Source organism: Anabrus simplex, chromosome 1 (genome assembly GCF_040414725.1).
Source record: "Anabrus simplex isolate iqAnaSimp1 chromosome 1, ASM4041472v1, whole genome shotgun sequence".
Classification (NCBI taxonomy): Eukaryota; Metazoa; Arthropoda; class Insecta; order Orthoptera; family Tettigoniidae; genus Anabrus; species Anabrus simplex.
This window is the reverse complement of record NC_090265.1, coordinates 1,129,385,113-1,129,411,248: the sequence shown is the minus strand read 5'-3', so window position 1 is coordinate 1,129,411,248 and position 26,136 is coordinate 1,129,385,113. Positions and strand designations below refer to the sequence as shown.

At 40.8% G+C, this 26,136-nt stretch overlaps 1 long non-coding RNA gene across 1 annotated transcript in view; it reads left to right on the top strand.

Annotated features, from left to right (window-relative positions):
- Nucleotides 1–23,315, top strand: part of LOC137501481 (uncharacterized) — a 74,749-nt gene extending 51,434 nt beyond the window's left edge. The window contains exons 2-3 of the long non-coding RNA XR_011018565.1: nucleotides 13,902–14,022; nucleotides 22,525–23,315. This is a non-coding gene — a long non-coding RNA (uncharacterized lncRNA). The remainder of the gene's footprint in view (nucleotides 1–13,901; nucleotides 14,023–22,524) is intronic.
- The last annotated feature ends 2,821 nt before the right edge of the window (nucleotides 23,316–26,136 follow it).

Here is a 26,136-nt window from a genome sequence, read left to right as displayed (position 1 = left end):
GATTCTTACTGTGAACGCGGGTGTAAACTCTGAAATAGAGGACGTGTGACGAGTGTAAAAGTGTTACCCACTTGGATTACTGTAAGATTTCAGCTGTGACGAGTTCCCCAGGATGTCGGACTTGTATGGACCAGGGATGAAGGACTGCACGCCCGCCACCTACCGAGTGGTCATGGAGTACTAAGAACTTCACCATGGGTCTCCCGTGGCGGGATAAACAACGGCCACCAAACAGATGAGTGATGTCCAAATTTAATTTCTAAGCATGACATAACCCGGGGATAGGATTAGCGTTCTTTTGTAAATATCAAAATGTTGTAAGTTAATGCATGTCCTATATGGAAATTTTATTGATTTTATAAGGTTGAAGTAAAACTTAAGGGAGCTGAATTCCCGGACGACTCATATTTCTTTCTTAATGATTAGCTTATCGTGAGGGTTATATTTTTAATGTAGAACGTCCTAGCAGATATGGGAACAAGGTTAGGAGAATATTTGAGTTTCCCGTAGGGGCGGTCGGAAACATAGTGCTGGCAAGCAGGGAAATATGTCAAAATGTTGGTAGTCACTGTCCCACGTGGTTGTCGGATATGCCAGGGAAACTCATGGGTCAGTCAGACAATGCATGCCTAGCTTACAGATATAATCCGTGCATGTACTGCAAGGAAGAAGAAAATCTCGACCGAGAGAGGTATATGTCGTGTCATTTTTGGTAGGTGTGTGGAACCATGTGCAAGTCTCCCGTGATTTTGATTAATTGGCCATAATGGTTAGGAGTGTTTTCTTTTTTTATCTATAGCCGGGGCGAGACCCAGGGCAGGAGTCCCTTAATCTTTGGTCAGAAGGTTGAAATATAAGTGTATTTATGTGGTATGAACGAGGAGCCATGAGAGCCATAGGCCCAAGGGAAGAAGATACGCGATATGAGACGTAGTGAGAAGGCCGAATAGGAATTTACGATGAGATGATTGAGAAGTGATCGTGCCCCAGTCTCAGTGATAATAATGAGAAGGGAGTGAATAAAAAGAGTCTTTTATGGGAATTCCACGATAATATAAATAAGCAAATGAAATGGGCCAAGGATGTGTCCCCGAGACGAGAGGGGAACGTTTGAGGGAGAGAAGAATCTGAATGGCCGTGCGAAGTGAATGGCTGGCCCTCTTTTTTTTTGTGTATGTCTAGTTCTCGCCCTCGGGACAAAAGGGTCCCGTATCCCATTGTGTGAGGGCTTGGAGCCTGGTCTGCTCGCGTTCTTTTGTTTGGGTTAAATGGCTTAGCTAAGAATACTTGTATGATGATAATATCACGGTAACTTCTTTTAAAGGTATTTAATAAATGAGTAGGGATCCCCCCCAGATGTCCGGCGAGATGAGATTGTAGCTATTCTCGGGATCTACAGAAACCCACAGTACCTCTCGGTCGGGAGTCTGCCAGTTCGATTCCGGATTATGACGCCCTTGAGCGAGCTGCTCCGAGCTTGCGCTCTGGGCCGGAGACATTGATAACCATGCTGTTTTTTTTTTTTTCTAGGAATGGCCCTCCTGTGTGCATGAAGTGTATATATCTATATATATCTGTGTATGTTTCGTAATTATGTGCACATATTTTTGAGTTCAAACAGAACCTATGTGCACATTGTGTGGTCTTGGTGATAGATGAGTAGTCCGGGGTTTAGCAAAAATGGTATTTGTGTTTGTTTGTGCATTATGCAAATGTGTCTTTTAATATGATATTATGTAGTGTAGGCCCCGGTTATGTTCGTGCTTAGAACAGCTAGTAATATTTGTGAATAAGGACATCAGGTCATCCCATGGTGTGATAGACAGAATAATGTACAAATTTCATGAACGGTATGAATTAATGAGGACAAAATGAACGATAGCAAGTCGCAAAACCTCAATCATACCGTTACGCAGACGACGCCCATGGGCGATTCGCATTTTAAAGGGATTATTATTTTCTTTTCCTCCCATATGTGGAGAGTCATTGTATAGAGAGCTGTATCAACTTCTTTTAATTGTCATGTTTTGAATAAATTCATATTCGTAACCCCTATTTTATGATTCTTGTCATTTGTAGCAGTGTTAAGCAGTATCCAGTAGGCATTTGGACCCAGAGATCCTACTTTCATATTATCGACATAAGACTCCATCTTAAGTAGTTGTTGTTTTTGTTTTTCTTGAACGTACCACTTCCCCAAGTGCTCAGGCTGCCGGGCCGGCACAGAAAGTAGGAAGGGGAGCGGTCCGAAGCTCGTTAAGCAATTCGACCCGCTCTTCAATCCAGTCTCATCCGTGGGTGTTTACCCCGTTACGTGGAGGCATTCTTATGCGTGGGTCATCCATTCGACGCCCGGTAGGGTGTAGTAATAAGGTTGAAATTACTACAACGTATAATCAAACTATCATGTAAACATGACTCCATATCCAACTGTTAACTGTGAAGGCCGGAACTTACCTATCTATTTGGCTATAGTATAGTAACTGTAAAGCGAACGGAACTACTCCCAGAGTGCAGTGCTTGAAGGCAATAGGAACCATCGTATCTCTCTCCCTTTTGATTCCCGAGAACAGCTGACGTTACTCACACAGTCGATTATTTATGAGGCCCATATCCCATAGATACAATTTACATTCGTCGAAAACAGCGTTCAGGCGTGTTATATGTCTTCACTTTAGTAGGAGGGGAAGAAAATCCTCATTACAGCTTGAATTACGTGAGTAGGCCGAAGACCTTAGATGTTAGGTCCCTTTAAACAACAAGCATCATCGTCATCATCAATTATGTGAGTGACGTTTCACTGGACAAATCTTCAGCCATTGGCAGAGTCCATTCGTGCCACCGCCAGCCATTATTAATAATTAATAAGGAGAAAAATAACATTTTTGAACGTCCCAGTGCTAGCCATACAGCAATTTCGAATCTTATCACTGTAAAGCATAAAATGCGCTGATGTCACTCCTGTAATTCATGGGACAAGAATAATGGAAATAGAATTTTGAACAAGAGGAGTAATAACCTTTGTAAACGGTACAGGGCGAACCATTACGTTTCGTCCGGAGAAAGCGAAGCGTGTTAATTCTAAAACTGGACACAGTGATGTGTAGATTGCACTGATATCAAGAGGACCTAAAGCTGCTTCGCGGCCCTAACCCCCTTTCCTCCATCACATTCCAATGCGTTTGCCACTAACCGGACCTAACCCATCCAGACCAATAGTTTCATCACTAGCCGGACCTAACCTAACCAGACCAATGATTCTGTCACTAGCTGGGCGATAAGTGTGACGTACCTATAGTACATAGGAAGAAGGAAGTTTTATACCAAAATTTAGCCTACCTTATTGGAGAGCAACTAAGGAATAATTCCTTTCCCAAGTTATCAAGCCGTGCTTAACATATAACGACAACTAATGTTCAAACTTACTCTTGAAATCATTAAAATCAGTAATTTTGACATAGCAACCTCCGCACGGAACAACATCCATATTTAACAATAGTTTGTTGATTGCCATAGCAACGACGAATTTATTTATCACCCTAGCAACTAACCACGAATAAATTAAACAGCGCGACCAAAGTTGGTACTAGGAAGTAGGAACTAAGTAAAGGTGGTATTAGGAACTAATTACGTCACATCAGTTGGTACCAGTCGCCAAGAACCTACTTCTGTGTCCAGTGACAACTGAATGTTAAACAGCGGTTCCTGCGCTGGTGAGTGTTTCAGGAAGATTTACCATTATTTCTCTGCCCTCATAGTATATAGCTCATGATGTTCGTTTGTGACCTTAAGGTGTTCCTGTAATGTATTTGGAATTTCCTCAGCCATTGCAATACGTTTCAAAAGTTCCGTTTTCACTTACAGTGTATTTCGTTGCTTCACTGTATAAATAATTAATCACCGCCATCTCGATCATTCTATACTATCTGCTCTATGCAGGCTTTTGCAAATATTCTTCGACAAAAATTCTACGCTAGATGGCAGGCATAGATGCACGAAGTTCCTAATGCATTATTATGAAGACAGCCTACAGCCGCCGTGCAGTATAGTCATATGTTCCCTAAAGCTCGTAAATTGCATCTGTAATATTAAATATGAAATCGTAGTTCACCTCTTCATGTAACAATTTAAAGAATTTCCTGGACGAAGCCTTGGAGCATGGCCGGACTAGTCTGGCCATGCTTGGAGTGATAACCGGGCGGCTAACATTTTGTGTTCTTGCCAACGCGTTATCAGTTAATAGAGGTCTTATGAACTTGGTTAGAATAATATCACTAACAGTATGCTGATATTCCTTGACCTCACACTGTAACAGAACACATTCTGAAAGGGAAGAAGTAGCAAGTCCTATTAAGTTCGTAAGTTTGAAGGACTTCCGACATTTGGGCACAGCAGCTTCAACAAACTCCTGCAGATGTTTCATCAGAGTAACAAAATAAGGTTTTGGGTGTCGAAATCCTCCTCTGTCCTGATGCATAATGATTTCCACTTACTGGTGTCGAAGCTATAGGTAGGCAGATGTTGCTGACGCAAATGTCACACATTATCATTGGGATATTTGAGATTGTCCGAAATAATAATAATAATAATAATAATAATAATAATAATAATATAAATGAAGAGATTTGTTTTGTGATTGTCCGTCATAATTCTTATCACAAGGAATCCACTACCATCCACGGCTTTAAAATAAGGTGTATAAATGTAAAAGCTACAGATGCGAGAGTAATCTGTTAATATCCAACTACTTTTATTACGACCTTGCCTAGATATAGCCGACAGCCACTTTTCTCTTAATTTCCTTCTAGACAGTATTTTATGGAATCGTATCTCTTCAGGCTGCGATGCGAACCACCTTGCCGAAATTTGCATAGGCCCTAATGGTACACAACATTTGAACATTTCGGGTAAAAGTGTGAAGTTCCAGTTCTACAAATAATATAACTTGCACAAACGGAAGAAAACAAGTACACTGTACAAGAACTTTTAAAATATGTTTAAGCATAACATGATAAATTAATTTCACAGTTCTATACAAATTATCAGTTGTACAAACGGAAGTAAACAGGCACGTTTACTCGTTGTACGAAATAATTCAGCTTTTCGTGCATATTAGTGTTGTGCGCGAGTGATGCCCGGAATCGCGGTACTCGACTCTTTCTAGTCCAGACTCGGGCTCGTTTCGCTTGCGGAAACTCGATGACAGCATGACGTCACACGTTCACTCTCTTGCCCGCTCTTGGATGGAGCATATGTACAAGCGGTCGCTGAGGTTTTATGGGATTGCGATGGACCGGTACGATATAAATATTCTTAACGAGTGAGCAAAATAAATAATCTGAATTTGATGATGACTTGCGAAAGATAATACTACAACTATATACTCATAATAAAGTATGAAAATATCCGTTCACGGCGTCTCTCACCCACTCCACTGAATATGCCCTATATTCTAGTAATGATAGCATAGCTTCTCTGGCCTTCAGCCCAACTTGGCAGGTTCGATACTGGTTTAGTCCGGTGGTATTTGAAGGTGCTCAGATACGTCAGCGTCGTGTCAGTAGAATTGCTGGCACATGAAATAACTCCTGGGTGACTAAATTCTGGCACCTCGTAATCTCCGAAAACTATAAAAATGTACGTAGTTGGACGTAAAAGTGGTGGTGGTGGTGATTATTGTTTAAAGAGGAACTACAACTAGGCAACCATCCTCTATATAACTCTAATCAGAGAAAAAAAGGAAGGGATCCAACTCATAACATTATTATTATTATTATTATTATTATTATTATTATTATTATTATTATTATTATTATTATTATTATTATTATTATTATTTAAAATCACTGTCACGGTGTCCGGCTCCATGCGTAAATGGTTAGAGTGTTGGATATGGTCGCAGGGGTCCCGAGTTCGATTCCCGGCAGGGTCGGGAATTTTAACCATCATTGGTTAACTTCCCTGGCACGGGGGCTGGGTGTATGTGTTGCTTCATCATAATTTCATCCTCATCACGACGTGTAGGTCGCCTACGGGAGTCAAATCAAAAGACCTGCACCTGGCGAGCCGAACCCGTCTTGGGATCTCCCGGCACTAAAAGCCATTCGTCATTTCATTTTTTCCACTATCACGGTATGCCTACAATCGTCCGAGGAGACAGGTGAATAGTTTATACTTACATCATACTTTCGGCAGATATAATGTGGGGTATTAAGATTGGGCGTCCGGAATGTGATGTGTGTACACGAAGCAAATCATCATACAGAACGTCATTCTGTTCCAGCTAAACAATGAACGCAATGAACAAAATACACCCTCCGTTTTGACATTTATCATTGCTACACATGACTGTGCAAAGGAACAAAACCGAGTGTAGTCTTTAGAAGTTGAGCGAAGGTCGAAGAATAGCGGCGGGATGTAAGCAGTACCTTTTTTTTTTCTTTTTTTGCTATTTGCTTTACGTCGCACTGACACAGATAGGTCTTACGGTGACGACGGGATAGGAAATGGCTAGGAATGGGAAGGAAGCGGCTGTGGCCTTAATTAAGGTATAGCCCCGGCATTTGCCTGGTGTGAAAATGGGAACTCACGGAAAGCCATCTTCAGGGCTGCGGACAGTGGGATTCGAATCCACTATCTCCCGGAGGCAAGCTCACAGCCGCGCGCCCCTAACCGAACTGCGTGTTTCTGTGGTGATTTTTTTTTTCTTGCTAGTTGCTTTACGTCGCACCGACTCAGATAGGTCTTATGGCGACGACGGGACAGGAAATGGCTAGGAGTGGGGAGGAATCGGCCGTGGCCTTAATTAAGGTACAGCCCCAGCATTTGCCTGGTGTGAAAATGGGAAACCACGGAAAGTGGTGATTTGTAGTGTAGTGTGTTAGGTGAATATGAAGACGAGAGTGTTGGGACGGACAAAAACACCCAGTCCCCGAGCCAGGAGAATTAATCAGAAGCGATTAAAATCACCGAACCGACCGGGAATCGAACCCGGCTCCCTCTGATCTGAAGGCTAGTACTCTGACCATTCAGCCAACGAGTTGGACAATAACAGTAAGTGATACAACAGCACGTGTATGTTTCTGAACGCCCTACACATGTATCTTTGCAATACATTCTCTGGCAGTAATATTGTCATTATTTCGCACAATATTATTACACGTTTTCCTACAAGGATGTCGCGGGAATAATATTTCATAGCTATCAACAAATCCCTGGTGGCTACTTCCAGGCTGCACAGTAATAATAATAATAATAATAATAATAATAATAATAATAATAATAATAATAGAACGCTGTCGTTATCGACATTAGGAAAGGTCCCCACCACAGTGTGGAAATTGTCCCCATCCCACGCTCATCTTCGGTCCTACGTGTCTATCTTTCAAGTTGACGGTTTGTTAGTAAGTCATAAATATTTTGCCTTTAGAAGAGGATTGAGACGGCGGTGATGGTAATATTCGACATTTGCGATTACACCGCCAGATGTCTCACGGCGATGCATCATCGACTCATTTTTGTTGTCAGAGGCGTTGCCTACAAGATATACCAACACCACCTGGGAGGTGCTGGGTATACAAGGCCAGGACATAGCACCTCATTTATCGCCGAAAAGATGGCCCGACCGTGTTCACGGTTTGGCTGCTAGATGCCAGGTTTCTATTCTGTTGTAGGCAGACTTTAACATTGTGATGTGCGGAGTAATAAATTGTGATGCTGTGTTGATCTTGTGCAATTTATTGTGAGTATTGTCCCTATTGGTGAGTGTCTGTGACGGTCTGTGAAGGTGAGAATAATAATAATAATAATAATAATAATAATAATAATAATAATAATAATAATAATAATAATAATGTTATTGGCTTTACGTCCTACATTTACGGTTTTTGGAGACGCCGGAATTTAGCCCCACAGGAGTTTTAATGTGCCAGAATATCTACCGACAAAAGACTGTCGTATTTGAGAACCTTCAAATACAACCGGACTGAGCCAGGATCGACCTTCCAAGTAGGGGTCAGAAGGCCAGCGCCTCAACTTTCTAAGCCGCTCTGCCCGGCAAGGGTGAGAAGACGGTGCACTATTGTCTACCTCTATGCTCTTCGGATACTGCTAAAACGCAAGAAAATAGTTTTTATTTGAATACATCAGATTTCAGTATATCTAAGCATATCAATCAAACGAATTCTTCCCAACGAATTTCCTTCGGTTGTTAATGTGTATCCTATTCACAAACCGAAAAGTTTCAAACGTAGAAAGGATACAGCTCCAAGAAATGACGTGTTGCCATCAATACTTAATAAAATTTCAGATTTGGATAACGATGAACATGCTACATCTTCAAAAGATAACTCTTCTACGTCGGCCACAAAGAAAAAGGAGTACAAGTCTCGTTTCTGTGTCAAAGAAAGGGTAGTTGCTCAGTTAAATCTAAATGCATATTGATGTGAAAAATAAATATCAAATTACGAAAAAACAATCTTTAAATTGAGAAGTAGGATACCAGTACGCTAATTAAAATCAGAAAAAAAGTTTTAAGGTATTTGAACTTCCCAAAAAAAGTAATCCAAATTGGAAAGAATGGTAAAAATGGTCATTTAGGAGTTTGTCTCCCTGGCAATAATAGCTCCCGGTATTTGGTGAAAAGTGCCTGAGGAACATACACATTGTGAAACCTGCCTACAAGGACTATCATCAGCCACCAGCGATAGTCCTCTAACGCATCTATTTGGAATGCGGTATCCATCCTAAGAAACATTTTAAAATTCACGTGCTCCTCTTTGCGCTACTTCTACCAATTCCTGCAACGCTTTCACAGTGTTGGTTGTTGTGAGCTTGAAACACTACATAAAATAATACTAACAAAGCTTATAAAAGAGATTCTGGACAAACACGCAAAGGAAATTTCCGATCAGACTTCAAGAATTTCAGAACGAAAGACCTGAACCGCAAAGTGCTGAAATTATGATAGCTTCATGCAATTCAGGTAATCTAATCTTATGTACCGGTACGTCACACAATATTACAATACCGGTATTTCTATGAGATTAAATTAAATGAAGTGGACCTTATGAACATAATGCTGCTGATATACTGTATGTCTTAATTTATCACAAAGTTTTCTTGAATAATTACTTATTTCGTTTTACCATAGAGTGAGAAAAACGTTGTAGAAAGTAAGTGATACAATTTCTCTTGGTCTATTTTTTATCTGAAATATATTTGGAGTCTTCTGAAATTACTAGTTTTAATGAATTTTTATAGTTTTTCGTATTCGAATGTGTGTCAATGAGCGGGCGAGACCAAGGTCTGTCTAGGGCGAGACAGCTCAGTAGAGAGAACTCTAGTGGCGGTAGTCGGAAGTATCTCGAGGCCGCGTCCAGTAGGCTGTATTTCCCGGCCTTTAATATCTCGTAGGCAACGTCAGAAGTTGCCAGTCCGTATCTCAAAGATAACCGAGTTCTACCGATTCAACACTAGGGAACCGAAGTTCCGCTGTTAATTACTTACTGTTCTTACTGTTTTGCGTATTTCCAACTGTCAGTTAAAGAGTTACGACTTACGATTCAAGATGAAAGCAGTGAATGCATTATCATCTAATCATTCCTTCTACGAAGGCTTTCGATTGAGTGTTAGCCTTACCATCTTCCAGCTCAGAAACAAGCAACACACCCAGAGACAATGATACAACTACAGGAACACGATACAATGCTCTAGAGTAAAGCTGTTTAAATCTGTAAATATGCTGGTCGCGTAGTCTTCCGGGAGCAAACGCTATACGGTCATAGATATAAACTATGGTATACTTGAGGCAATGATGCTGCTCATGGAACTTAGAATACTTAAGATAGGTAGGCCATTCCGGGCATGTTTGATGCCATTGGTCAGCGGATCGTGACGCCATTGGGAAGAACATAATTATCTGCGATCTGCAAAATTCTCTTCCATTAACTGCTGAATGCAAAGTGATATTTATTGGTTTTTTCCTCTTTCCAGCTGGACGAGGCTCACAGACAATTGGGTCCGAAATAAAGTATGGTACATTGGGACATGGAATAAGTAATATTATTTAATAGTTCCATGCAATCTAAATGCAGCTAGTTGTATACTCCTTGGAAATGTTTGGTTTGGGATAGTTTCAGGATAGCATTCAAACTTGATTTTGCAAGTTTTAAAATGCTGCTCAGGGAGGGAAACACCTAGACTTTCAATGAGAGCATGTTCTCAGAGAAGAAAACAACATCCCAGGAAAACTGGAGAATGTGAAAAATGGGGTTTGTGAAGAGGCAACCTACGATGTAACACCGAAATCTTTGTAAGCTGGGTCAGTTCCATCCTACGACGAAGGAAAATGGAAGACAGTGGAGTTTGGCCTTTAGCAATAGCATTCCCAGACTTATGTAAGTCAAGTATTTAGTTTTCAAATGCAGAGCTGTCATCAGTTTGAGACGTTTTAATTTCCAGTGTTCGTTCTTGGTGCTGAGCTATGGTTTTGGTGGTTAATATTGCAGCCTTAACTTTGACCATTTATCTATTTTCAATCGTGTGCAGTTTTCTGGGTGTCAGGGTTGCTCTCTCTCGATCGGGTGGTGTTAAGTTTAAGAGGTCTGGGAAGTACAGTACGGTATTTAATATCTTTACATTTTCCACGTTCCTTTTTTACGCCGATACCGTTAGCTGAGTATTTTAATTACTAGTTTCTCACCGAGACGGCTGCATTTCGGGTCCCAGCCAATGTGCCTATGTGAGATTTTTTTAAACGATCATGTACCTGTGGTTTGGATTACAAGTAATACTGGATTTCTTATAGTATGACCACATTATCCACAGTCCGGCTCTGTGGCTAAATGGTTAGCGTGCTGGCCTTTGGCCACAGGGGTCCCGGGTTCGATTCCCGGCAGGGTCGGGAATTTTAACCATCATTGGTTAATTTCGCTGGCAAGGGAGCTGGGTGTATGTGTTGTCTTCATCATCATTTCATCCTCATCACGACGCGCAGGTTGCCTACGGGAGTCAATTCAAAAGACCTGCACCTGGCGAGCCGAACATGTCTTCGGACACTCCCGGCACTAAAAGCCATACGCCATTTCATTTCATTATCCACAGCCAGGTTAAAATACATACCTTATTTCCCTCTGTGGGTGGGGTTAGTGGAATACATTTACGGTACTTTCTGCTTGTCGTGAGAGTGGGCCGATGACCTTAGATGTTAGGCCCCTTTAAACAACAAGCATCATCATCATCATCATCATGTCGTGAGAGATGACTTAAAGGTGGATCACGGGCTCTCAACTTGGAAGTGTGGCTTGAAGATCGTGGTTCCCTAGCAGAGTCCGACATTGTTTCCACTAATGCTAGGCTCTTCACTTTAGTCCTTCCCGTCTTGTCGCCCTTGGTCCGACCTCAATGATATTAGGTTTATAAGGCCTTCATGGCCTTTCCCTTTTTTTTTGTTGGTTTTTTATTTAGCGTACGGTATATAATCTTCATATAAACAATTAAATTTTTAAAATTAAAAGAAAACAATTTCAAATGAGAATGTCCAGTGGATGTTGCTCACGTCCGTAGGTATAACCTTAAAGTACCCTACACGTGACCCGTGTATGGTGCTAAGCGAAAAACAATTTTCTGGCAGCCAGTATATCTGACTATCACATGATCTCAAGAACACCTAATGGAAAAACATATCTCCTTAACAAGAAACAGTGGACCTCCCATCCCTACTTTACAACTCTTTTGTTGATAAGTCCATTCTTCGAAGGATCGGAACTCTTCCAGTCTTTTCCCTTTGACTAGTGTTAGTAGAGGATGCTTAAGTTACGTGGTTGTACTTCCTAATAAAACGGTAAATACCACCATCACTTGAATATGAGGACCCTAGCGGAATCGGGAATTGCTTCCCCTTCTCCTCACTTTCATTTTCTCTATCCCACCTCACCTCGACAAATCTCGTTCAATTCCGACTCCAGGGTTTGTGAGGCCTGGAATATCTTTCATTTTCAGGCTTTTGAGTTTCTTCCTTTCCTTTTGCCAATACCATCGTTATTCGAAGTGTCGGACCTATTTTATATCTTCCTCTGATGAGTTATGGTTGCCCGGTAGTGTTTCCACTGAAAAAATAGAACTACTAACCTTTCACCAAGACGAAGTCCGACTCGTTGACTGAACGGTCAGCGTACTGGCCTTCGGTTCAGAGGGTCCCGGGTTCGATTCCCGGTCGGGTCGGGGATTTTACCCTTAATTGGTTAATTCCAATGGCACGGGGGCTGGGTGTATGTGTTGTCTTCATCATTTTATCCTCATCACGACGCGGAGGTCGCCGACGGGGTCAAACAGAAAGACCTGCACCTGGCGAGCCGAACCCGTCCTGGGATATCCCGGCACTAAAAGCCATACGACATTTCATTTCACCAAGACGAAGAATCGAACTCGTTCTATTTCTTCCATAGTTTGTATTCAGAGAAGCAGGTAATCGCGATGGTTTGCCCTTTTAAACAATAATTACCTCCTCGTCCATCATCTTCTCACACTTGCATCGAATAATATAGCCCACATAGCTCCCTCTGAGGATTTGTGTTAGAGTATCGGTCTCTGGATCCCAAGATAGCGGGTTCAAACCCGGCAGAGAGAGTCTGATTTTGGAAGGGTGGAAGAAAAATCCATTTGACACTCCATGTCGTACTATGTCGGCATGTGAAAGATCTATGGTGATACACCTGGAGTCCCCCAACACAATTCGTTAAAACTCAGCCATAGACGCTCAAGAGAGATTAGGTTTAATCTACCACATAGTAGGCCTAAAGTAAAACGGAACGTCGAAATTTACGAGCAGGCGCCCAGATGGCGACGAATTAAAATGCCTTCACACTGTATCTTAGACCATACGATTATTATTATTATTATTATTATTATTATTATTATTATTATTATTATTATTATTATTACCATATAGTCCACATGAAGGGATTCGAAGTTTTCTATTTGCTATTAATTGTTGGGGCGCTATGTTTCAGGTGATGTTCATGCTGCGTCTACACCATCTCCATCTATCAATAGTACCGCCAGAGTAGATAGTTCTACGAATAAAAAGTTAATCAGTACTCAGTCGGCTGAAGAACACAACGTAACAGCGTACGGTAGGCCTATAATTGAAATAAATTATCAATGAAATCATTCTGATAGAACCTGTTTAGCATTCCTTTGTATCATAATGTCCACGGTATGATACCAAGCATTACGTTCCACACTTCACTGATGCTGCTGAAGATGAGTCCACTGAAGATGGTTTTCCATGGTTTCCCATTTTCACACCGGTCAATTACTGGGGCTGTACCTTAAGTAAGGCCACGGCCGCTTCTTTTCACCGGGCGAGCTGGCCGTGTGGTTAGGGGCGCGCAGCTGTGAGCTTGCATCCGGGAGATCATGAGTTCGAACCCCACTGTAGGCAGCCTTGAAGATGGTTTTCCGTGGTTTCACATTTTCACACTAGGCAAATACTGGAGCTGTACGGCCGATTCCTTCCCACTCCTAGCCCTTTCCTATCCCATTCTCGCCGTAAGACCCATCTGTGTCGGTGCGACGTAGAGAAAATTGTACATTGTTTAGAAAAATTTGAAATATATTTTAATTGTTTGAACGACATTATTGAGGTATCTCTGAGAAAACTTCACATTCATTATTTTGTATTTCACAGGAGGCTGACACTATAGACTACTAATTTATACAATCCGAATATTTTAAAAGGAAATTCAGTGTCCCTGCAGTCTCTTGTTACGTACAGCACATATGCATAACTGACTACTCTCGGAAAATATGTACTGTAGAACAATTAATTAAGTCCCCATTAAACAGTTTGTCAGCACAGCAAGATAAATAAAAATAACGATCTTCTTGTGATGTTTCAGAACGTGTATACTTGCCTATACATCTCACGTGTCCACATTGTGAAGAGCATATACGGACTAAAGTTAAGTTCAGCACTGGAACTTCTACTCATCTCTACGCCTTGCTGCTCTGCCCTTTATTGTGAGTAATCATAAATAAATAACATCCATAATGTTAACTGAATCTGGGTTAAAGCCGTGTGAAGTGGATGAGTTTGATTGCCGGTGTCACAATGAGTTGTCCAGCTCTGAGCACTTAGGTAAATCTGGTGTATAATTAAACCATTATTAATAATGAAATTATTTTAAATGGTTTTATAATATTTTAGAACAACAAGTAAAGTCCAAATCTATCTCTGGTGAAACAGAGTTCAGATTGCACGATCTCTTCTAGTATGAGGTAGAATGTTAATTTCATCGATTTTTCCAGTTTCTTCCTTGACGTTAACAATGAAGTCAATGAGTTATGAGCGACGTAAGTAATACTTCGTATTACATCTTATACAGCCTGTCCCTGTAATGAATGGTGTGAAATGTGTTACTTGTAGGAGTCACTTGGTGTGTGAATTCGGTGGGTTGGGATGGTAGAATAACACCCACGTTAACCCTTTCCTGTCGTATGATGCGACTAAAAATGGGCCTTAACTGAGTCCTGACATTTCTTCCACTTGTGTCAGTCCCCTCAATCTGATCTATCCTATCTGACTTCTCTTGGTCAACTCTTGTTCTTTTCTGACCCCAACTGTATTAGATAGCCTAAGAAGTCTTTCATTCGCACGCCCTTCGTGGCCCTTACCTTTCTTTGGCCGATATCTTCATTTTTCGAAGTGTTGACTGGGGTACTTACCTCCCTTCACTCTGTATGTTTCCTTATTTCGGACAGATTAAAATGTAATTCACAAACCTAACGAATTTCACCACGCATGTTAGAGGTTAGATCCCTGATAGCCATTTTTTCAGATATCTTATACTACCATCTCTTGATTATATGAATATATGAACACAATATGAAATAAGAACATTTGCGAATAAAAAAAAGGATAACCTAGTATCTAGTTACTTACCACTGAATACTTCGTTGGAACGAAATTCTCGCGCTTTATTGCACATTTCTTTTTTAGATCTTCATCTTTCGGAAATCTAAAAATCTGTACTTTGCTATTAGCACTGTAGTTTCCCCTATAATTAGGCGCACAACATTTGTAGACCATTGCTGTATTTTGTATGACAAAATTAAGGATCACTTTCACAAGGCATTGCCTCAAATGTTCGCCATTTTCCTTTTAATCTCGACACCATGCACAGGCTTTATATCTAGGTGGTGTTGGTCTGACGGTCACCCGTATGTGTATGTACGTATGTGTTTACATTAAACACTCGCCGCGCGCGCGATGGTGAGCTAAATGGAAGACATTATCTTTCGTCCCTTTTGGACAATAACAGGACGTTGACAGTTGTACCATATTGAAGCAAATAGACTTTCTATACACCCTTCAAGTATTCGGTATAACTACTCCGTACACTCTGTATGCTCATATTTTACGAAGCCTGTATTGGATTCAGGTTCAAGAATCCACAAAGAAGGCTACGTGGACAAACATTTAAGTGCCTAAATACCTGACAAGGCTTTTTGAAATCATAAGACAATGCTTTGTAATTAATCAGCATGAAATAAGGAATACGCTGTACAACATCCCATTCGAATTCAGAGAAGTAACGGAAGATTACATTAATGAATATCCCATGTACAGAAGACGATACACAACTCCCGTGTGAAACGAGATAAAAATGTAACTTCCGATCTTTAGTTAAATATCTCAAAAACTAAGAGGTATTTCGGTCTTTTTTTTTTTTTTTTTTGCTATTTGCTTTACATCGCACCGACACAGATATGTCTTATGGTGACGATGCGATAGGAAAGGCCTAGGAAGTAGAAGAAGCGGCCTTGGCCTTAATTAAGGTACAGCCACGGCATTTGCCTGCTGTGAAAATGGGAAACCACGGAAACCATCTTCAGGGCTGCCGACAGTGGGGCTCGAACCCACTATCTCCCGATAACTGGATACTGGCCGCACTTAAGCGACTGCAGCTATCGAGCTCGGTGGTATTTAGAACACATTCAACATTGTTATATAAAACTTCTATATTTAATATTTGTCAGAAAGAACGTTATATAAGTAATATGTTTTTTAAAAAAGATTCCCTCAACTTGTGTACCTTTCTGAGAAAATACTGAAACCAGACCCAAGAAGCTTTGCATGGATAATATTTAAAACATTTTGGAGCTTCTGAAGTAAAATTATTGCCCTGTTATTCACAGGACTTGAGAAATGCTTTTTATATCCTAGTTGAAAACTGAAATTTTCTGTAAAATATTCACTCACTTCAAGCTGGCCTCCATGAAGTAATCAAGATATCTGATTAAATTTACTTCCACAAACATACCTATGTCCAAGAGACTACCAAGTTTCAAATACATTGATGTGATAGTTTCTGAAAAAAGGTACACAAAATTTCCAAAAATATGACACGGAAAATCCGAAAAAAAATGTTTGACTGGTAGCTGGCATCTAATGATCATATTCAGCGTGCAGAGTTGTGTTTAAACCTAATTGTACTGCCTTAAATATAACTCCAGGAAATATTAGATTTATTGAAAATGAAAACCTACAACCTGTTTTCCAGTCTTAGACCGCGTTAGGATTGTAATGGATGAAACATATATAGGTTAGTATTACAATGGGGTCGCCACTCCCAAGGTGATTATTAATGAGTGATAGATGCAATGAAATGACAATGGAGAGTGTTTCTGGAATGAAAGACAGGGAAAACCGGAGTAACCGGAGAAAAACCTGTCCCGCCTCCGCTTTGTCCAGCACAAATCTCACATGGAGTGACCGGGATTTGAACCACGGTATCCAGCGGTGAGAGGCCGACGCGCTGCCGTCTGAGCCACGGAGGCTCATTAAATTTATTATTAAAGCTTAAACAAAACGAAAATTGACATTTTTGAGCCTATCACATTTCCCGGTTCCCTTAAAGCTGGCCAGTTTGCCATTAACATTGGATGTGTGGTTCCATTTAATCTATAGTTATTAAAAGTAATTCAGTGCTCGGATCGATACAGAAGTTTGCACCTCTTTTAAGAGTGAAGAGTGTCAAATATCTCTACCGATAATTCTGCGAGGGACATGATTTCGCATCTTTTAAATTGTAAAATACAATTAGTAACACAAAACTCGACCTTGATTACATTTCAGCATTTCGATGGCAGACACGTTAGACCCCGGGGAAGTAGCGTGGAGAATCAAGTAGTTCACCATTGAAGAGAACAACAGTAATCAGACTGTCAGTGAATACATCTCAACAACAACAACAACAATAAATATTATTTACGAAGGACAAGAACATTAATTGCAACAGCTTTTTCAAAACACACGATATTAACCACTTGTTTCGAACATACAGTGATGAACATGCGCGTATCCACACTTACATAGATACATTGAATTACTGATGATGATTATTGTTTGCAGGGGACTTACATATAGACCCTTTACCGAATTACTATGTTTACGATGAAAATAGAACAAAAAGGAAACGGCGACAACGAGGAGAAGGAAAGGCAGTCGGGAGAATGCAAGTTAGTCTTCAGGATAGGGGATGATATTTGTTGTGAATGTTACTAACGTGGGAGAAGACAGCTAACAATATTGAGAATAGAAAGATTCTTGGTAGGATGTTATGCAACGTCTTTCTAGAAATATGTAAACAATGCGGACTTCTTGAGAGAGCTAAAATTTGGCATGATACTTTATTTGAAGTAACTCATACACGAATGCCATGATACTTGCGAAAGTTATTTGCTCTAATTTGTGGTTTTGGAGAACGAGAAATCTTTCCAGAGTTTTGGGAAACATAATAGAAGTGCGGCATCTCAATATTTTATACGCAGATATTCTGAAGAAGTGGTCCAAATATACACTTGCAAAAATCAATGGACTTAGTAATTCCTACGGGTTACATCTGAAGAAACTTATTTCCAGGTATAAAGCTGCGTGTACACAGTCTAGGAATGCACCACGTTTATACTGCATAGGAGCAAGCTAGGACCACCAGCAATAATCATAAAATGAAAAACAATAGTCTAATGGCTGTTGATTTAGTCCTTGATGCAGTGTATAGAAACCAAACAGGTGTTTCTTTATAGATGGAACATCAGATACAGGTAAAAACTAAGTTATAGATTAATCCACACTGCTACGAATACGAAGGTTGGAACTTAAATAGTGGCAACTATTTATTTACAACAGATACAAAAGAGTTATATGTTAGAAACCTATACTGTCCTTCAATGCAGTCACCAGCGTTGTTTATAACCCGTTACTAGCGATGTGGAAGTCGTAGTATACCTTCAGCAGGGCCTGTTCTATTGATGGTGCGAATGGAGCGGTCTACTGCCTGTCGAATCTCTGCAACAGTTCTGAAGCGAATGCTCACGAATCGTCTGGTTTCGATCACTGTCTAGTAACGCGGCAAGAGCATGCACTTCTTCTTCACTCGTAGGACGACCTGCCCGATAAATGTCCGCCACAGTTTGCCGACCATCGTTGAAGGATTTTACCCAACGTGCTACTGTTCTGTAAGGCAATGCGGATTCCCCGCAAGTCTCTTGAAGACCTTGATGACACTGTTATGCTGTACGACCTCTGGCACATTCAATCTTGATCCGACTCCGTTGTTCCTGTTTGGAAAACATAGTGACAACTAGCTCACAAGTGACTGTGTTTCTCTCGCTTGTGCGCACCCAGGCGATGTGGGAAGGGCGAGTCCATTTGCTCTGAGGTAAGGTAGATATGTAACCAACGTGTGCTATCAGAGACAATATTAGGTTCCGTTGCATAGCGTCTCCACAGCAGTGTTGCCACTATTTAGGTTCCAACCCTCGTAATCAGAAGAACAGGGGATAAGGCTACTCCAGTATTGTCGACCGGAATAGCAGCTACACTTTTAATTGTTATCAGATCACCTCATTTCGTTTGCAAAATACGATTGATTCTGAATGTAATTCGGTCTACAACGTGAAATAAAACGCACCCAAACCAAAGGCCTACCACATGCAAAATGAATAGGGTTGGATGTAGATCCAATGGCCCATCTATACTTCTCAGTGATCTTACCAAATGTGCTGAACCTTTCAGTGCTATTTCTCTCTTATCCTGCCTATAATAATGACAGGTTCATGTTCTATGACGTTACCAGTTGTTTGAAATAGCATAAACTTCGAAATTAATTCACTTTAATGATATCCGGAATATGCATGGATGACTCTGAGGGAAACGTTTAAATATATCTTTCAGAAGTAGGAGAAGCTAAGACTGGAACAGCGATCGCAAATTCTTCAAAATGCCACCTACAAAATGCGAGACCCATTTAAACAACTGCGTGGTGATAATGGCTTCACCACTGTCACAGTTTAACATCTCGAAAGAAGAGCAATTCCTGCTGTTGATAGCAAAGAATAAATTGGAATCAACAATCTTTACCTGGGGATGAGGTAGTGTGCAAAAGTGTAGTCAGTATTGTGAGTTTTTATGGAGAAGATCAACTTACCCTGAAGAATGTATTTACAGTCTAACACCAACCAGCATGCCTCCATACAAATTCAGATTGAATAAGTTTGCTATAACCATTTGACTAAGATATCTAAGACCCTTCAAAGGCGTTTGCCGAGAGACGAGATTTATAGTAAAAGAATTACAGAATTGGAAGCAACTGTTATAGATTCTGTTATTACAACAACAACTCGCATACGCAGAATAACACTTACTCCCTCTGACACATGCATGTCTTTTAAGACAATCGCCAATAGAGCTAGTTTTCTCAGTGACAATCAGTGTCTCAGAGTCGAACTTCTAGCAAAATCTCTCCTTATTTCCAAAAATCAGTCCTCAGGTATGGGCATCTTTCACGAATGAGATCTTTTAACACACTACGACATCTCCCATTCAAGAAATACAAATTGCGTATTCAAAGAAAGATCCGATAGTGACTGCTCTGAAATAATATTTTGCAGAACATTGTTAGGATAGAATATGATTGTCAAAGAAACTTCAAACGCAGTTAGCATCTTCAGAGGGAATTAGGAAGCAAAAGTAAGTCAGTAATCGGAAAATTTACAATCTAAATATGAAAATTTCTGTACTTCCTTTGCAACTTAACTCCTGATTGTACAACTCCTAGTGCGTAGATATTCTGCACGGGACATGTTAGTTCTGAAAAAAGCGAACAAATGCTTCTTATTTTCACTGGGTATGTATTACGTTAGAGTAAAACTACAGTACACATTTTCTGCATTGAGTGAGGACGTACACTGGCGGAAAAAATATCCGAACACCATGAAGTAAGGAATGTAGAATACGGAAATATTCGCAATATATTTGTGGAGGTAACTTAATTCATTAAAGGTACAAGACTAAACGTTAATATCCACGCAAATGTGCCATACAGTTCCATTAATGATCAGTGTAATCGCCTTACTATTGAATGCAGGCATGAAAACGAGCGTGCATTGTGTCGTACAGGTGCTGGATGATCAGCTTGTGGGATGGAGTTCAATGCCTGTTGCACTTGGTCTGTCAATACAAGGACAGTTAATGCCGGTTGTGGATGACGCTGGAGTTGTCGCCCAATGATCTCCCATACGCGCTCGATTTGGGGACAAATCCCGGATCACGGAGGCCAAGGCAACATGTCGACAGTCTGTAGAGCGCATTGGGTTACAACAGCGGCTTGGGGGCTTGTATTATTCTGGTGGTAAACACCCCCGGGAAAGCTGTTCATGAATGGCAGCACAACAGGTCGAATCAGCGGACGGACGTACGCATCTACAGTCAGGGTACGTGGGATAACCACGAGAGTGTTCATACTGTCATAGGAAATTGCTCCCCAGATCAGAACTCCCGGTGTAGGTCCAGTGTGTCGACGCCGCAGACAGGTGGAATGCAGGCACTCAGCTGGCCTCCTCCTAACCAACACACGGCCATCACTGGCACCAAGGCAGAACCGGTTTTCATCGGAATACACAACGGACCCCCACTCCATCTTCCAATGAGCTCTTGCTTGTCACCACTGAAGTCGCAGACGGCGGTGGTTTGGGGTAAGCGGAATGCACACCGTACGGCGTCTGGCTCGGACCTATACTTCAAGTAAGAGATTTCGAACAGTTGCTGCGTCACTGCGGTGCCAACTGCCGCTCGAATTGCTCCTCCAGACGCAGTCCACTGCGCCCATGACCATACGACGAATACGGCGGTCCTCCCTCCCAGTGGTGCCACGGAGACGTCCGGAGCCAGGACATTTTTTCGACCGTACTTTCTCGTGACCACTGGTGCTAGCACGCATGCACAGTGGAGACATTCCTGCCAAGTTGTTCTGCAGTAGAGCGGAAGGAAAATCCACCTTCACGTAGCTCTATTATACGGCCTCGTTCAACAGCAGTGAGCTGTTGATACTGGTCTCTTCGTCGTCATAAATGCATTCTTGACCCAATCACAGTCACTCCATCCAGTCTCACAGGTAACTAACGCTCTCGCACAGTACATGCCGTATTTAAAGCAAACCTTATATGCAGCATCATGGGGCCGCTACTAGCTCAACACTAATGCGATTTGCGAAAAATTTGAATCAGTGTCATCTTTCAAATGTATAAACACGCCTACCAACATTAGTTAATCTAGCACAACCACTTCTTCGTGTTTGGATATTTTTTCGCTAGTATATTTCAGTGTCAACTAATCCTTATCACTCTCCGTCCGTCTCCGTTTCCCAGTTCACCACGTATGAAGTTCCCTGAGGTACAGATCTTCTACATACTATGTCCAGTCTCCCGGACGTTGACCATCACCGAAGCTAATGCTCTTCGTTCTTATGCAACACAGTAAGTTACAGTTGTTCGATACTCTACATACCATTCCAGTCTTTAATATTACTAAGGCAGCGTGTTCGTCTTCTCCGTCTTCCCCTTTGCCCTTCAATTTTGCCTTTTAAAATAAGTTGCAGAGCATTGTATTCCTCAATAGGAAATATATAGCCCAAACAGGCTGCATTTCTGCTTTTGGTTGTAACCAGTAGTTCTCTCTTACTGTGTACCCACTGTAAAGACCTTTTCGTTGCTTACAGATACAGATACCTTCCCATACAACAGAAATCAATTCAGCATACACGCCAAGTAAATACAGCAACCGCAATGCAACACTGTTACTTGCTCAAGTTTTCTGGGATGGAGATACAGCAGTTTCCTTAAAACAAAAATCAATATCAACTTTTAAGCCGAGTAAATACAACCGTACCGGGTGAGATGGCCGTGCGGTTAGTGGCGCGCAGCTGTGAGCTTGCATCTGGGAGAAAGTGGGTTCCAATCCTACTGTCAGCAACCATGAAGATGTTTTTTCCGTGGTTTCCCATTTTCACACCAGGCAAATGCTGGGGCTGTACCTTAATTAATGCCACGGCCGCTTCCTTCCCACTCCTAGCCTTTTCCTACCACGTCATCACCGTAAGACCTAACTGTGTCGGTGCGATGTAAAGCTAACTTATTGTAAAAATTTAAAAACTTTATATAACACTGCTGTTATTTGTGCAGGCTATGCTGGTGTCCATATTTATTTCGACGCTGCAAGGTGGCTGATCATTACTGTCCACATTGTGGTATTTGCGTGGGATCCTTCAACTCCCACCTGCACTGTTGATCAACATCTGAAGATTATGACATCAAATCACTTGCCTTCCCTGACCAAATAAAATGAAATACATCCCAGCTATAGAGTACGACTTATGAATTTAAACAGTATTACTAAGAAAACTTCAAAGGAACATAAATTACGGTAAGTAGGCAGACTATCAGTCAGTAGTCGTGAGTTGGTGAACCTGATGCAGGTGAATTTTGAAGAATAGTACGTTTTCCTCTCATGAACAGAAAATGACATTGAAGAACACAAGCAAGAAGTTTTAAATGAATTACAAGTTAATTTGTTGTAGATAAAGTAACTATTTCTGAACTTTCAAGGCTATGTGGGGGATACCAGGCCGAGGTGGTAATAACGTTCTCGGTTCATCTAGAACGACGCGGGCTTGATTCCCTATCAAGAAGTCGAAAAATTTTAGAAAACAAGATGTCAGTTTCTGGAGTGCAACATGGCTTCGAGGTTCACTCAGACTACACCAAACATGAGTACTTGGGTGATTCATGTGGGCAAAGTCGGTCAAATATAGAGCTAACCAATATATCCAACTTTGTGCCGAGAGTACGGATGGTGGAAGCTTTTACCTTCTACTCTGTTTGGTGATCATGGTCAGTACAGAGCTTTGCTAAAGATTTTTCAGCATTTTACTATTCTATTGCAATGTTGATAGCATTCATTCTAATATGTGTGTGCGAGAGAGAGAGAGAGAGAGAGAGCGTGCGTCCAAAACAGTGTTTGAGCAGGTAGCTGATTTCTTTCAACCAAACTTAGAATGAAGCGACTGTACGAAAATGGCTGTATATTTTAAACATAAATCCAATTTTGTCCACTTTATTTATTTTTTATTTATTTATGTGTGATCACCTTACAGCGATAGTCTTCGTGTTGTTATTGTTGTATGTTGTTATATTAAGAGGTAAAACTGTATGATTCTCAGTTTTATCTAGTAAAATAAATCTTTTACGTTGTACAAAACGTTCATTTTTTAACTACCCTTGCTATTATGTATACTCAATGTAATTTCTTCAGCATAATTTATCTTAAGAATTTGCAATTATCTTAATAAATAAAAGGTCTTTAATAAAGTTTCTCTTATTTCAGCACATATCTTCTTGTTCTCTTTCTCTTATAGTAGCCTGAATCTATATCAGTTAGCGTGCTATTCCTAAATAATGACTATCCATGAAATGAAATGGCGTATGGCGTTTAGTTCCTGGAGTGTCCGAGGACAATGACTATTCGTGAATAAATGAAATTGAATTTAAATTAGTACGAAATATATTCAAATACCGAATACATATGGCAAATTTAGGAACATTATTGTTACCTGTTTGATTTCTTGTTTTCTGTTTTGAATTTAAGGACAATAATATTTAGACAATCAGCCAAAAGAGAAGAAAAACAAAAAATTAAATTTAAGAAAACAAAGAAGAAGGGCCCGATGATCAGAATACCAGGATGCAAATGAAAGGTAAAATAAATTATTACGGAGATAAGAATTTCCTGATTTCATTTATTTTTGGGTTCATTATTATTTCAGTATTGTTCTCTATTAATTTTAGCTGAGGATGCAACCTGTTCAGTGTTGTCTGTAGAAATAGAGAAAGTACGTTTTGACATAAACATAGCTGGTCGGTGCTTGTAGGTGTAGGCCTCTTACCCAGAGACCCCGGATTAGGTTCCCAGCGAGGTCAGGGAGTTTTCCTTCGATCTGATATTTGGTTTGAGGTCCTATCAGCCCCAACCTCATTTGCTATCTCACCCTCACGTCAGTCGAGGATCTATGTGAAGATGAGAGAGAAACTCCGGTCTAGAAAACCAAGAATAACGGCCGAGAAGATTCGTTACGCTGACAACGCGTCACCTCGCAATCCGGTGGCTTTTGAGCTGAGCAGTGGTCGCTTGGTAAGCCAAGGCCCGTCAGGACTGTAGCATCTTGGGTTTTGTTTTATGATATGTACATTCCTTTTTCGGAGGGATAATAATAATAATAATAATAATAATAATAATAATAATAATAATAATAATAATAATAAACTACCGATATCAGAATATGTGATGAACAATTAGATGAGCACTCAAAGATAAGAATAAAAAGTAACTCAAATTATAGAAAACGATTGTTATAGCGCTGGTTTAAAAAAAACACAAAAATCTATGCCGCATTTTTTCGGAACCTAATATTTATAATGTAATGACTCCCAACAATTGCTAAGTCTACAAAATAATCTTGGTGGTGATACTTGCAACCAAGAAGAGTATATAGTACACAATATTTCTAAAAATGTTGACTTTCTGATGTGACCTTCCAACAATTAAAAATCTATAACTTCTACAATACTTGACGTAACTCAATGAACTCAGGCGACGTGTATCATATTACATGCGAGATCTCAGGGGGAAAATAAGGAGGTCTAGTAGCGCAATTTTAGGTTCCAAATGACATTTCATGATTATTTTAGGTGGTCCTAAACTTTTGACCGGTACTGTATGGTAGCGATAACTTATTTCTTCCTCGTCACTCATCTCCCTGTGGGTTGGGATTGTAGAATACATCTAAAGTTTTACCTGCCTGTCATAAGAGGTGACTAAAAGGGGTCCCAAGAGCTCCGAACTTTTGAGCGTGTGTTGGCTACCCCAGGGCCCTCAGCTGAGTCCTGATATTGCTTCCACTTACTTGTGCCAGGTTCCTCACTTTCATCTATCCTATCTGACCTCCCTTGGTCAACTCTTGTTCTTTTCCGACCCCAACGGTATTACGTATGGAGACCTAGGGAGTCTTTCATTTTCACGCCCTTCGCGGCGCTCACATCCTATGGCCGATGTCTTCATTTTTTGAAGTGTCGGATCCCTTCCATTTTTTCTCTCCGATTAGTGTTAGGCCTATATAGAGGATGGTTGCCTAGTTGTACTTCCTCTCAAAACAATAATCACCACCACCACTGACTTCCCTTGGTCACCTCTTGTTCTCTTCCGACCCGGACGGCATTGGGTTTGCGAGGCCTAGGGAGTATTTACATTTCACCGCCTTTCGTGGCTCTTTTTTTTTTAATTTTTCACATGCCTTCAATTTCTTAAGGATCCGACCTCTTCCATTTTAATTTATGATTAGTGTAAGGAAAGCATGGTTGCGCAGTTGTACTTCCTCATAATCCAATAATCACCATTATCACCACCTCACACACTCAACTAATTGTAACTACCGGAACGTAAAATAAAATAGGTAACTCTTGTATGCCCTCTCTTTCAGCTAATGTAGTAATTGTTCGAGTAGGAGTGGTTAAGACGGGGGGAAGAGTGAGTGGAAAAGACTATCACAGAAAGTCGTAACCAGTAGTGGGCTGGTCCAGGCGGCATAACATTAGTGGGCAAGGTCTCCCAGTAAGGCGGGATGTGTAGCTTAAGACCGCCATTATCAGATTGGCCGCTCTAGGAGCCAATCCATTAGGACTGCCACGCTGCTCTCGATCCCATTGACAGCTACGTAGGGCGGACATATGTGCCACCCTAAT